Source organism: Toxorhynchites rutilus, chromosome 3 (assembly GCF_029784135.1).
Source record: "Toxorhynchites rutilus septentrionalis strain SRP chromosome 3, ASM2978413v1, whole genome shotgun sequence".
Lineage (NCBI taxonomy): Eukaryota > Metazoa > Arthropoda > Insecta > Diptera > Culicidae > Toxorhynchites > Toxorhynchites rutilus.
In genome coordinates, this window is record NC_073746.1 from 115,336,918 (window position 1) to 115,349,541 (window position 12,624).

General features: G+C 40.3%; 1 protein-coding gene across 3 annotated transcripts in view; it reads left to right on the forward strand.

Annotated features, from left to right (window-relative positions):
* LOC129776734 (homeobox protein aristaless) overlaps positions 1 to 12,624 on the forward strand; it is a 292,574-nt gene that overhangs the window by 68,655 nt on the left and 211,295 nt on the right. Inside the window, exon 1 of one of the 3 annotated variants that reach the window (XM_055782555.1) lies at positions 7,142 to 7,167. The exons of the other annotated variants lie outside the window; for them this stretch is intronic. The gene's annotated coding sequence lies outside the window, so the exon portion shown is untranslated. Of the gene's footprint in view, positions 1 to 7,141; positions 7,168 to 12,624 lie in introns of those variants that run through there. 3 annotated transcript variants of the gene reach the window in all.

Sequence of the window (12,624 nt, forward strand, 5' to 3'; positions counted from 1 at the left end):
CTGGTACTATCGCGCTCGGCCTAGCTACCCTTGCGGGGAACTCCAGATAAACACGGTTCGAGCGGGATTTGGCCTTTCCCTTCACTTTTCCTCCTTTGCCATGTCCAGACATGGCTGCTTGGGTTGGTTTGTTGATGTGTTGTGATGCGATCCGATGTGGTGTACGGTTTGAATGAAAATGATCGTTACGGCAACGGAGCGGGGATTTTTAAGCTGACTGGCTGGCTCGAGAAATACGCATGTGTGAGACTGCGCTTTCGTTTATTTTTTTTTATTTTTCCTTTCCAATCGTGCTTCATTCGCTGCTGCTCTGGTTGCCCGTTTTGGTCGGTACGATTTGAGGAGCACAAAATGAACCAATCAAAAATGGGCACATAGTGCATTTTGACAATGCTTGATATTTCACAATTATTCAATTATTTATCTCAAGAAAAATGAAATGTTATTCGTTATGATAGATGCGTGGATATATTTCCTATCAATTGATGCAAAAACCTTTGCGATCTATTGAGAAATGCTCGTGTTATAAGCGTTCCAAATCTTGCATTTTTTCCTACTTGTTCAGTGCCTAGATTTCCATTTCACCCCCTATATCTTCCGGTTAGACGTAGTCCTACGTCAAAACAATCGGCAACGCAAAGCTATCCTATGAGGATTATGCCACACTGCTCACACAAGTTGAAGCCAACCTCAACACTCGTCCACTCACACCGCTCTCTGAGGATCCTAACGAGCTGGAAGCGCTAACACCGGGACACTTTCTAATTGGCCAGTCGTTGAGCACCATCCCTGATCCAGATTACACAAACACAAAAATGCATCGCTTGAAGCACTATCAGCAGCTGCAAAAGTTAATCCAAGACCACTGGATGCGATGGAAAAAGGAGTATCTCACCGAATTGAATCATCTCCGGAGGAAGCACCTGGACAAAATAAATGTGGCTCCAGGCCAAATGGTACTACTTCAGGAGGATAACAAACCATCAATCTCCTGGCCATTAGCAAGAATTCATCAAGTGCATCCAGGAGAAGATGGCGTCGTACGAGTTGTAACAGTTCGAACAGAATCTGGAATCTACAAAAGACCAATTTCTAAAGTATTTATACTTCCCTTCGACCGGAACTTGGCAGAGCATCAGCTGAATGGAGATTCCACATCTCAGAGCACCCACAACAAGTGAAAGACGTATGCATTAGGCTAAATTCATCACTTGTATATCACAATTCACTTCACATGTTTGTTTTTGTTTATAAATTTATCAGAACAAATTTAGGTGGCCGGCTATGTTTACACAAGATATAAGCGGAGAAGATTCAGAATAAGATAGGTGCAATAATAGTATTGATACGTGGGATATTAATAGGAAGATAGCTAGGTTATTCAAGTTGGGTTAGACCTCGGCTATCATAGCGACGGCGATAGCTGAATATCCCCGCCTGTGTATACCGTACCTGAACGTAAACGGAATGAGCGTAAATGAAAAATTGTAAAGCGCTATTTGAATCTCTCTCTTTACGCGCTCATTGATAAATAGCGCACGTGAGCGATGTTAGAGTTAGTAGTGCTAGAATTTCAGCCATTGGGAGCACTGGTCGGTCACCGAAAATCGGCCAACTTTAAATGTAATTTTTGTATAGTTTTAAGAATAGTAGAATAGAAGAAAGCATTGTTTAAGTAAAATAAACCTTTTGTGTGTCTGATAAAATTGTGTTGTGGTATTGTCACTTTACGTGAACCGATAAAATAGGGCCTCAACTGACCCCTATTCAAATTGAAAAGAAAGTGCAGTTACTGCAGTTTGTGGAAAAGGGTACTGTCACAGATTCGGTAACCCTTCATCGGAAAACCTTTTGGAAAGGCGTGAATAGTGGTTACAATTCGCAACACTTTCAGTAACTCAAATAAAGAGCGTAAAATTTTCTTCCTCCAAGAAAATTGCTCTTCGGGCTCCCTAGAAACAGTAGGCGTGTTTGGTTTTGCTAGTTTGAATTTAGTCAAAGCACAGATGGCGTCGAAACAGCACGTGCTCCGCGAACGCATTGTACGGTTCTACGAAACGCATTCCCAGCAAGGAAAAAAGTTCACGGTTGCACATTTTAAGGAAGAAAATGTACCTGTCAGTACGGTATATCGTATCCTGGGTTCCCTGAACGTAGAGCGGAAGGTCGGAGGTGGTCGTCCGGTGACGATAATGACGAAGCAGAGGAAGACATCGTTAAAGAAGCTGTTTGACAACAAGGACGCAATCAGTCTGCGTGACGCCGGTCGGAAATATGGCTGCTCCCACGTATTGATCCATCAGACCCTCAAGATGGAAGGAATCGTCTGCAGGAAGAAGACGAGGTCGTCGGAGTACACGGAGGAGCAGATTGAGACGGTTAAATCACAGTGTCGTTGGATGACCAAAAAATACCGCGGGACGTCTTTCGTTCTGGACGACGAAAGCTATTTTCCGCTGTCCAAAACGCATATTCCAGGAAATGATAATTACTACTCCAGCGACAAGCCATCCACACCGCCTGAAGTGTAATACAAGTTCAAGCATAAGTTTGAAAAAAAGGTTATGTTGTACATCGCCATTTCCGACCGGGGCATTTCAAAGCCTTGGTTTAAGCCGAGCGGTCTGGCAATCAACCAACAAATCTATCGAGAAGAGTGCCTCGATAAAATCCTGTTGCCGTTCCTGAACGAGCATCACGCGGATGGGAAGTACGTCTTCCGGCTGGACAAGGCGTCTTCCCATTACGCCAAGAAGACGCTGGCGTATCTTGAGGAGAAAAAGATACCGTTCGTGCCGAAAGATCGTAATCCAACAAACTTGCCCCAGTGCCACCCAATAGAGGATTTCTTTGGCTCACTCAGTGCCCTAGTGTATAAAAACAATTGGAGGGCCAAGGACACGAAGCAACTGACTACAAGAATACGGAATTGTATCCGGAAAATGGACGTAAGTGCCGTACAACGTTCTTGTGAGAGCATCGCGACAAAGTTGCGTCGAAAATCAGACCACGGCCCTTACTCAAACATTCACTGACATTTTTTTGAAGAAAATACATTATGTTATTAATAAAAAATACTGAAATCGATGAAAAAAAAATAATTTTTTTTATATGTGATTGAAAAAATTCTCATTTTTTATTTAACACCCGTTATACTCATCTCAGGTTCTGAGGACAGCAGGGTCCATTTTATAGGAAAACATACACGTCAGTGGTCCCACGTTTCTGCTAACTCGCCAAGCTTCGCAGGTGGCTTCACATTACATTGAAAGTCGATCCTGTGCAGATTCCTTAAGTTACGTAAAGGTCGCCGTCAAACAGCGAAAGATCTATTTTTGACAACCGTAGGTTGTGCAGGGGCTACATCGTGGACGTTGACAGTTGAGTTCCAACACACACCTGTTCATCAACCACCCCTTGGTTGCACAGTATCTACTTTGGAATTGATGGTACTCCTGAAAATTTTTCACTAACGGGGTGTCTCCATTGTCCATCCTTTCTATTTCAAATTGAACTTTCAGATAGTCCTGTAAGGCCTTTGTCGAGTAGCTTCAGTCTTACTGGTGTTTGGGGGAAATCTCGTTCTTTTTCATAATTTTCCATGAAAACTTCCACCGTTTCGAGTGTTGAAAGTAATGAACGCCAAACGCCAACTTGTCCTTCACTTTCATGGTGGCCATCTCCCTGTGATGCCGTTATCAGAGCCTCCACAACATGGTTGATATAATCTATCAACTTTAGTAACCAGAACTTTGCAAGTCGTTATCCAGTCGTTACCTCCAAACAACAAAGTAATTGCTGTACGACGTAATCGCTTATATTGAACACAATATCTTTTCGAAGATGAGGTCGAATAAACTAAATTTCACGAGAAATTCCTTGAACAAATGGTAGCTTGTAGTGTTTGCTACTACATCACGGATGCGGCAATCATGGAATGTTTCTGTCACTATTTGGGATATTCCTCTAACTGTAGGCCCACAATCTGTCGTTTTGAACGATGTGAGACTGTTTCAGGGCAACTAACTTTTCATCCGAAAAGACAAAGTCTTGTCCACTGTGTCGTGATTGTAGGAGATTTGCCCTTCCAAACCGTTTCTTCTTCGAAACGATATGAACTTTACGTTCATTAAAAGCAGCAAGGAAAGGGTACTAGAATATATTAGACACGGTGTATGTTTTATTAAAATAAATGTTTAGGAAAGAAAAAAATTATTCATAAATTGAAGAAATAAAAATTGAGAATACTTATAAAAAATATGCGCTACCAATGAATGAATGGGAAAAAATCGACCCAAAAATTTCAAAAAGATACCTTATACAAAATGTTTACCACCTCGAAAAAATACCCTATGCCAAATATCAGCTCAATCGGACTTAAGGGAGAGTGGCACATGGTGAAGGTGGAAGGAAGCCATTGTAGAAGTGTAGGTAAAATCACGTGTAAAAATGGGGTAATAGTGTTTGTGAGAGAAGAGCAATTTGTTTCGTTTGTTTTGATCTTCGTACGTAAATAGATCAATTCACTTATCAGACTGTGTGGCGCTTCACTGAGACGAGATTTAGAATACATTTGAAAAAGAAAAATAACAATTCAATACTGAAGTTGAAGGTATGAACAATTGCAATTATAAATACAGCCATTCCATGCTAAACCGATATAGTGGTTCTCAGATTTTCGTGAAAAGTGGTAGTTTTGTTCTTTATCGCAAACCATTAGACCCGTATATTTTTATTTTTTCAGTAGGGTGACCATTTCTATTTTAAAGTTGTACGAAAAATCAACTTTTTCCTTTTTTCTCCAAAAAATGATCTTTTTTTAAATTCATAGCTTTTGAAGTACTAGACCGATTCAGATGATCGACATATCAAATCAAAGTCAATCACCTAGCTAGCTAATTGGCTTTAATTTGATGTATCGATCATCTGAATGGGTCCAGTAGCTCAAAAGTAATAAATTTTTGAACAAAGTCATTTTTGGAAAACAAATGAAAAAAATTTTTTTGGACTATCGGTTAACTTTGAAAAATCATAACTCAAAAACGAAAAAAAAACGCCTCTCTGGTTTCAACATGTGTTTTGTGAAAAATCCTCAGCTTTTCAGAAAGAATATAAAAAATATAGCGCCTTCGGTCCCGAGACTATGAAAACAATTAAAAACAAATACAATCAGTAATAACGAGAGCAGTATTCGAATTTTCTGCAGGTATAGTATTTTTTTCGAAAACGACCAGGTGATTGACTTTTGCTACGAGCGTCGTCTATAGAAGACATCCGCGCGATGAGCTGTGTGTACGAGTGTAAAATTTGTAAAAAAAAATTTTTTTTGGCACATGGTCGTTTTTCCGTCTGAAAAGTTTATTTTGAACTAATTTTTTTTTTCGGATAACTGTAAATCTCAATGCGTAATGTAATTTTAAGACATTTGGCACCAAACGAAAAATCTAGATAATTATTTTTATTGGCACACAAAACCATTCGAAAAAAAAAGTCCCAGAGTGTCGATTTTTGATAAAAAAAAAGATCGAGATAACACCAGATCTCGATGTTTTTTGCAGTTTTAAGACATTTGGCACAATTTTTTTTTTTACAAAACCCCGATGTCCCTCTTGGGTGATTTATCAATTTCTTTGAAATTTTGAAATAGCAGATTTCGGAGCTCTTCAAAACCACAGCGTTTTTTCTTATTTTGTCCTTTAATATTTTTATTTTATATTTTTACAAATTGAGAAAAATAGTTCTAGCATTTCCAATCATTTCAATGATTGGGCTGGATTTAAATCTCACGCAACCATTTTTAAATCAGGCATAGAGTATACAGTTGTCGCACTTTACGCCGTCGTTCCGAGCACTCCAGTTTTCATGAACCAATTTGAAGGTTATCCGTGAGGTGGAAGCGAACACGAGGATTATTGCAGGGTGGAAACTGCAGGATCTTGCAGCTGGTTCGTGCAGTTAGGTATTGTTTGCAGGAGAAACTTTTCTCCCTCTTTCCAGCTGAACGTAATTTAAGTTTACTACGAAGCAAACTAGTTTAACGATTAGCCAAATTTAACGTGCTTAGAATTGGTTTGGCTGAAGCACTGCGAGGCGAAGGATCGGGAAAAAGGTTGCTTTCTTAGCTTTTACAGTATGCTAGGAGAATGCATTTTTTTCCTTCCGACCAGACGACGTGAAACTTCCAACAAAACACATTATTTTGGCGTGTTAGTGTAATTGCATTAATCAAAAAGTTTGTCGTTTGGCTCGTCCGTTTCAAGAAAAGTCTGCGCGTTTGAAAAATTAGATCCGACGAAGGAGTTATTGGCTTGTAATTTAATTACGCTTCGGATTTGTGGTAATTTCGGTAATGATTGATATTAATTCGGATAATTGTGGAATGGAAGAGTTCTAAGCTAGCGATCACACGCTAAGCATTTTCAATTGAAATAAATAGTCTTCAGTTTAACCGCACCTTCTATATTGAACAAATATTTATTTTTCTATTTGAATCACGTATAGCCGAACCAAATTCGATTACATTGCTGATCGTTTTTTCGACCGTGCTTGATCAATCAATCGGCCCGAAATGAGAGTCACGACAACCCCTTTTTGGGTTCTCATCTGCGGTGTGTGTGTGTGTGTGTGCAAAGTCATTCGGGAGAAATTAGATTTTAATTTAAATCAAATAAAACGGAAATTTAACTACCGATCGGCGTTTAAGTGAGTGCCGAAAGGGCAAAGTGGCGCAGAAACGCTAGCGTTCCGTCGGATAAACTTGAGGAGCGAAATTAAATCACATCGAACCCGATGATAGATGCTGCCCATCATACCTTCTAATCGCCGAAGCCGAGCTGGCTCGAGGTTGGTATGATTAATCGTTCGGGGCTCTTGTTTTTGGTCACGGCCTACAGGCATAAGATAAATTTGTGTGAAATTAGTTTTATTCTGAGATGCGCCGATAGTTGGGGTGGTTCGGTCCGATTTCGGAGGCTGGGGTTCAACCTAATTTGGTGATTTAATTTAGTTTTAATTAGATTTTTACGATGCAACAATCTCTCATCAAAATTTTGTTTTCTTTTTCTGTTTGTTTCAGGTATGACAGGAGTGGAACCCAGACTTACGGCAACAGAGATTTAGCGTCTCGTGGTTTGTTAAACGGTTTCATACATTCTAACAACATGTTCGGTAATTAATTATAGTGCTTAGAAATTAATCATTCAGTTGGGTTAGAATCATAGCCTTCCTGAATAGCACTAGGCAACTTGTGCTTCAATTCGATTGTATCTACATGAGAAAAAAATCATCAAAATATTGCGGAGAAGATTGATGATTCATTCCTTCGTTCAAAAGGCTCTTTCCCATAGTGGTACCCCGCCGCGCGTGATGCGTTTAACTGAATTAGTAATAACATGTATAAACCCAGCCTGTAAAAATACATCCACTCTTGAAACAATATCCGTTGCCGCTTAGCCGTCTCTTTTGAAATTCCGCTGGTTGACGTAAGAGCAAGAAAAAACGCCTTCCATTTGGCTAAAACATGAGCAAAGCGTTTAATTTTTCCGCGCGAAGGAAAGCGTAGATAATTAAAATTATTGATAATTAATTAATTACCCATGGAGAGCTGGAAGACTCCCAGCTCGCATGAGGAACACTTAAAATTCAACAAAAACATCAATAAACGTAAGCAAATGTAAGGCAAGAGATGATGAGGCCGAGTCGGCACGTGATGTAGACGATAAACAATCGTGAAAAAGGGCTCATGAAAGATGTTGCAACCACTTTTTGTGTTATTGATTCTGTATGGATAAGGAGCGGTGGCCACCTTATGAGCATCATCAGAGGGGCAGCGTACACTCACCTTGGTCATCTCGGAGAAGTAATGGACCATTTTCCAGGTATTCGAGCGAACTCGCGCTTCGTTCTTTCGCTGCGTGAATGTGTTTTTAAGGTTTACTTATTCCCTTGCAATTGCGAACGAAGAAGGGCACACATTGGCGTTCTGCTGCAGATTCCAAATCTGCAACGCTTCGCTGTATTATGTTACATTGTATATTTGTTTTGTTTGTACCATTGCATTATTACAAACAGGAATGTCACAAAAAATCATTTCAACACAGAAATGTGGAAAAGAAAGGTTACCGACACTTGGTTTTTAAAAAATCTACGTTGAGGATCGAGCATTTCTCTAGAGTCAAACTGCAGAATTAATTTTGTGGTAAGAGCGACAAATTCTATACAAATGTAGTTTAAATCCTTCGAGTCTTGAATACATAGAACTCGATAATGTACCAACCCAAAGAGAAATAGAAATAAAACCAGTCGGTGTCAATAGCTAAATCTATCACGATGTTTTTCATCTTCAATTCTCGAACGTGGAAAAATTTGGTCCGTGGATGACCAAGTTGAAGTGGTGGCTCACTACCAATCCTGTGGGGTCCACCAAACCATATCCTGATACTTCCGAGTCGCTGCATCAACAGGCTATACCTTATTGTTCAATGTTTTTATCGATTGTTTATTAATTGAAATCAATAGTCTCTCTTGTAGCTCCATCGCAGAAATTTTCAATGAAATCACTAGAAATTAACAAAGTTGAACGGAATGTTAGCATTGGTTCGATTCACCGGGAGCTAAAAATTGCACAAGAAACCGTTTAACACAACTCATATAAGGCTGGTTATACACGATTAATTGCAGAAATTACCTCATGGATGGAATTCCCATCGGCAAATCATAGCAAAATCGATCCACTTCAGAACTGAATGGTGACTGATGGTGGGAAATGGGTCTCTTAATTTTGAATCAGCAATTGACCACCTGCAGGGAGCAATTGTCCAGTAAAAGTATTGTGTTCTATCAAGACGACGCCTGGCCACACTCTTTGATAATGACTATTCGTTTCCGGCCTTATTTATCTTCATCTGTATAATTTGGATCTGAATCCAGCTTCTTAAGGTGACTAAAGTTCCTCTGATAAACACGTCCGTTATTGTCTTCAAAAGTAACTCGTGTTCCTTCATTCGCAGTCACTATCAAAGGATTGAAGGGATTGATAGGCCTATTACAAATAGTTTTTTTTTACCAAAAACCTTTTCTCCGACTACAAGACCTGAAGGTTGTGCTCTGTGTCGATCATCCTTTCGTTCTTTTCACTTTTCCCTTGGTCGATTGATCACGATCAGAAATATCAGTAAACAAGTAGAACAGTCTGAGCCTAGGGGCACGGAAGAAAAGTTTGACGTAGGACTGTGATTGTTCAGAACAATTGTTCTTTCAAATGTAATTCTTTTCATTGTTCAGGAATCTGTTAGTTTGACTCTTTTGAAACTCCAAATAGTAGTCCTGAAAATGGCCGTTTGTTATATGTACAAAAAAAGCGTTTATGTAACGAACAAAAAAAAGAAAATAAGCTTCTGGCAGGAAGTTTAACTGTCTAACTGAAAATGATTAATGAATGTCAGTCTGACACATAACAGGGTGTCGTCATTGAATATGAAGCTGCTTTATTTTTTATGGATAGCTATGGATTTTGATTTCTTTCCATTTTCTTATTCGTATTATTCGTCTTATTATACGGCGTGGCGGATGGGGGTCTTCGTAGCCACTTGGTTACGCGTTCGCTTACTAAGCGATCGATCGTGAGTTCAAATTCATGGCCCTCAATTGTCCATCTTTGTGTTGTTATAGAATAACTTCGTCCACGCAACCATCATCAGTGATGGAGATCGATCCACGGTGGAACAAAGATCGATTCATCCATACAACTGCTCTGTTCTGCAAGAAACATCGAGCTGCTGTTCTATAAATAACCCAACAATGATCAATATCAGCTGTCTCCGCTGTCCGGTCTGCTGAACAATGGAAGAACAGATAGAATACCCTTACGCCTAAATGGCTACTACAGTGTTATTTACCATAATGTAATGGAACAGAATACCTAACGTCTAAATGGCTACTACTACTACTGTGTAATTTACAATTTATAGAAACATAAACATATATACATGTGCACGATAAAAACCCTGCACTGTTACTGATAAAATGCTAATGAGCCTAATAAATAAATAAATAGGGTAAAAAAATTATAAGGCATCGGGAGCAGTAGCTGGATGGGTGACACTTTCGTCGCTGCTTTATAGAAATCTTGCATGAAATTTGAGTGGTGCATGAAATCTTGCATCTGATTACTTCGACATTGAACGAATTATTGCACACAATTTTGTGTTTCATAAAACATCATGAGAACGAAGTTGAAAGAAAGAGTGCATAATACATGATTTACCTCCGCATTCGCTCGCAAAACATACCTCTTTTATAGGCGATCTGGCGCAGTGGTAACATCCATACCTCTCACGCAGAGATCACGAGTTCAATTCTCACTCCCGACATTGTTCCAGAAATGGATGTAAAAGTGACGAACCAGCCGGAATGTGTTTGAAAGTCACTATAATAGAGCAAAAAAAAAAATACCTCTTTTATTTGTTGTATTGCTCCCTTGTTTTATTATTCCGGCTGTTGATGTCACAGGCGAAAAAAATGCTGGATAAATTTGCCGTCTAATGATATACATTATAACATAGATCGTAGAAATGATTCTGCGTGATATGCATTTGAAAACCCTTAATAAACGTTACATTTTTCGTAGAGTGACCCCCCTATATAGAAATCAAAGACGTAGTCCTACGTCAAAAGCCGCTGTGATTACGTTTTGCAGAGATCGTAGCTTAGTTTTGACGTAGGACAATGTCTTTCATTTCTATACCGAGATGTAAAATCAAAGGTCCGAAAACGAAAGCGTTACGCCGGAGACCGAGATTTTGAGCGTTACTAGCTCCTAAACAACTGAACGAAATGCTGTGATAAACACTTCATTCGAAAGATAAAATGTCTACGCGTTATATACTTGTGACTTTTTGATCCAAAAACTTGTTTGAATAGCCATAAAGTAGCTTTCAAAACAGGCTATTGAAATCACCAATCGGTATATAAAGGGTGTGTCACATCAAATTGCATCACGGAAAAAACGCTGTAGAAATTTAATTTTTAGGAATTATATCTTCAGCTTTCGCTTATAATCAGATAAGAGTGTATAGATCACGTTGGCCATGCTTCACTGTCAATTTTTCGTAAATTTGGAAAAATGTCGTCGAACGAAACAGAGCGTCGTGAATTAATCCTGCGCACTCATTTCGAGAATCCGGAGTTGTCATATCGGGACATCGGTAAGATGCTGGGAATCGTCCAATCCACGGTCAGCAGAGTACTAAAACGATACTTCGAGAACCTAACCATCGACCGGAAGGTGAAGAACGGCAAAAATGGATGCTTCGTCAGTGAAAAAGATCACAAGCGCGTAGTTAAGCAGTTTAGACGTGAACCGAGAAGTTCGGTCTGGGATGTCGCCAATAAGCTGAATTTGTCAAGTTCATTCGTCCAGCGGACCAAGCAGCGGGAGGGCCTGCGTACATACAAGGTTCAGAAGGCTCCTAACCGCGACGAAAGGCAAAACATGGTGGGGAAAACGCGAGCCCGGAAGCTGTACACCGAAATGCTGACGAAGCCGCATTGCCTGGTAATGGACGACGAAACCTACGTCAAAGCGGACTTTCGTCAGCTGCCGGGCCTGTTGTTCTTCTCCGCAGAGGACAAATTCAGCGTTCCGGAGGAGATTCGCAAGCAGAAACTATCCAAGTTTGCCAAAAAGTACATGGTGTGGCAAGCGATCTGCTCTTGCGGAAAGCGGAGCGCCCCCTTCGTGATGACCGGCACGGTAAACGGGCAGGTTTACTTTAAGGAGTGCCTACAGAAGCGCTTACTACCACTATTGAAGCAGCACGAGGGCCCGACCATCTTCTGGCCGGATCTCGCTTCGTGCCACTGTTCAAAGGACGTATTGGAGTGGTACGAAGCCAACGGGGCCATCTTCGTGCCAAAGGAAATGAACCCGCCCAACGCGCCGGAGCTTCGCCCAATAGAGAAATATTGGGCGATTATGAAGCAGGCCCTCCGGAAGAACCCAAAAGTTGTCAAATCGGAGGCGGACTTATAGAGAAAATGGATTTCTGTTTAAAAAAAACTACAACCTGACGTTGTACAGAACCTTATGGACGGGGTAAAGAGGAAGGTGCGAGCATACGGGCTTGGGCTCGAAGTATGAATAAAAAGAAAATGCCAAAAGTTGTTTAATAGTTTTTATTTTACTGTCTAAAAGTTTCAAAAGGATCGGTCTACTGGGCGAATTTCTACAGCGTTTTTTACAGTGATGCAATTTGATATGACACACCCTTTAAGCGAGCGCCGCTCGGAAATCCACTCAATTATAATTGAACAGCGATTGGAGCATGTTGTCGCTGTTGTGGTGAAGATAACTTCGTTTATCATGAAACCGCTGATAAACGGTTTGTGCACCTTAGGCCAGAAGGGAATCCATCAGGAGGAGAGTGATGCCACAAACGGTTCCGCTTGAGACACCGAAGCAGCCGCCACACACATATACACGCGCGGAACTCTTTTCGTTTGGTTGCCATCCTGCATCGAGAAGATTCCGGAAAGATGTCATCGTTGCTGAAAGATAATCTGCCAGTTCCTCTGGGAATTGAAAAATACATTCAAGCGAAAGAGTTTATTTTAATGTTTTCCATC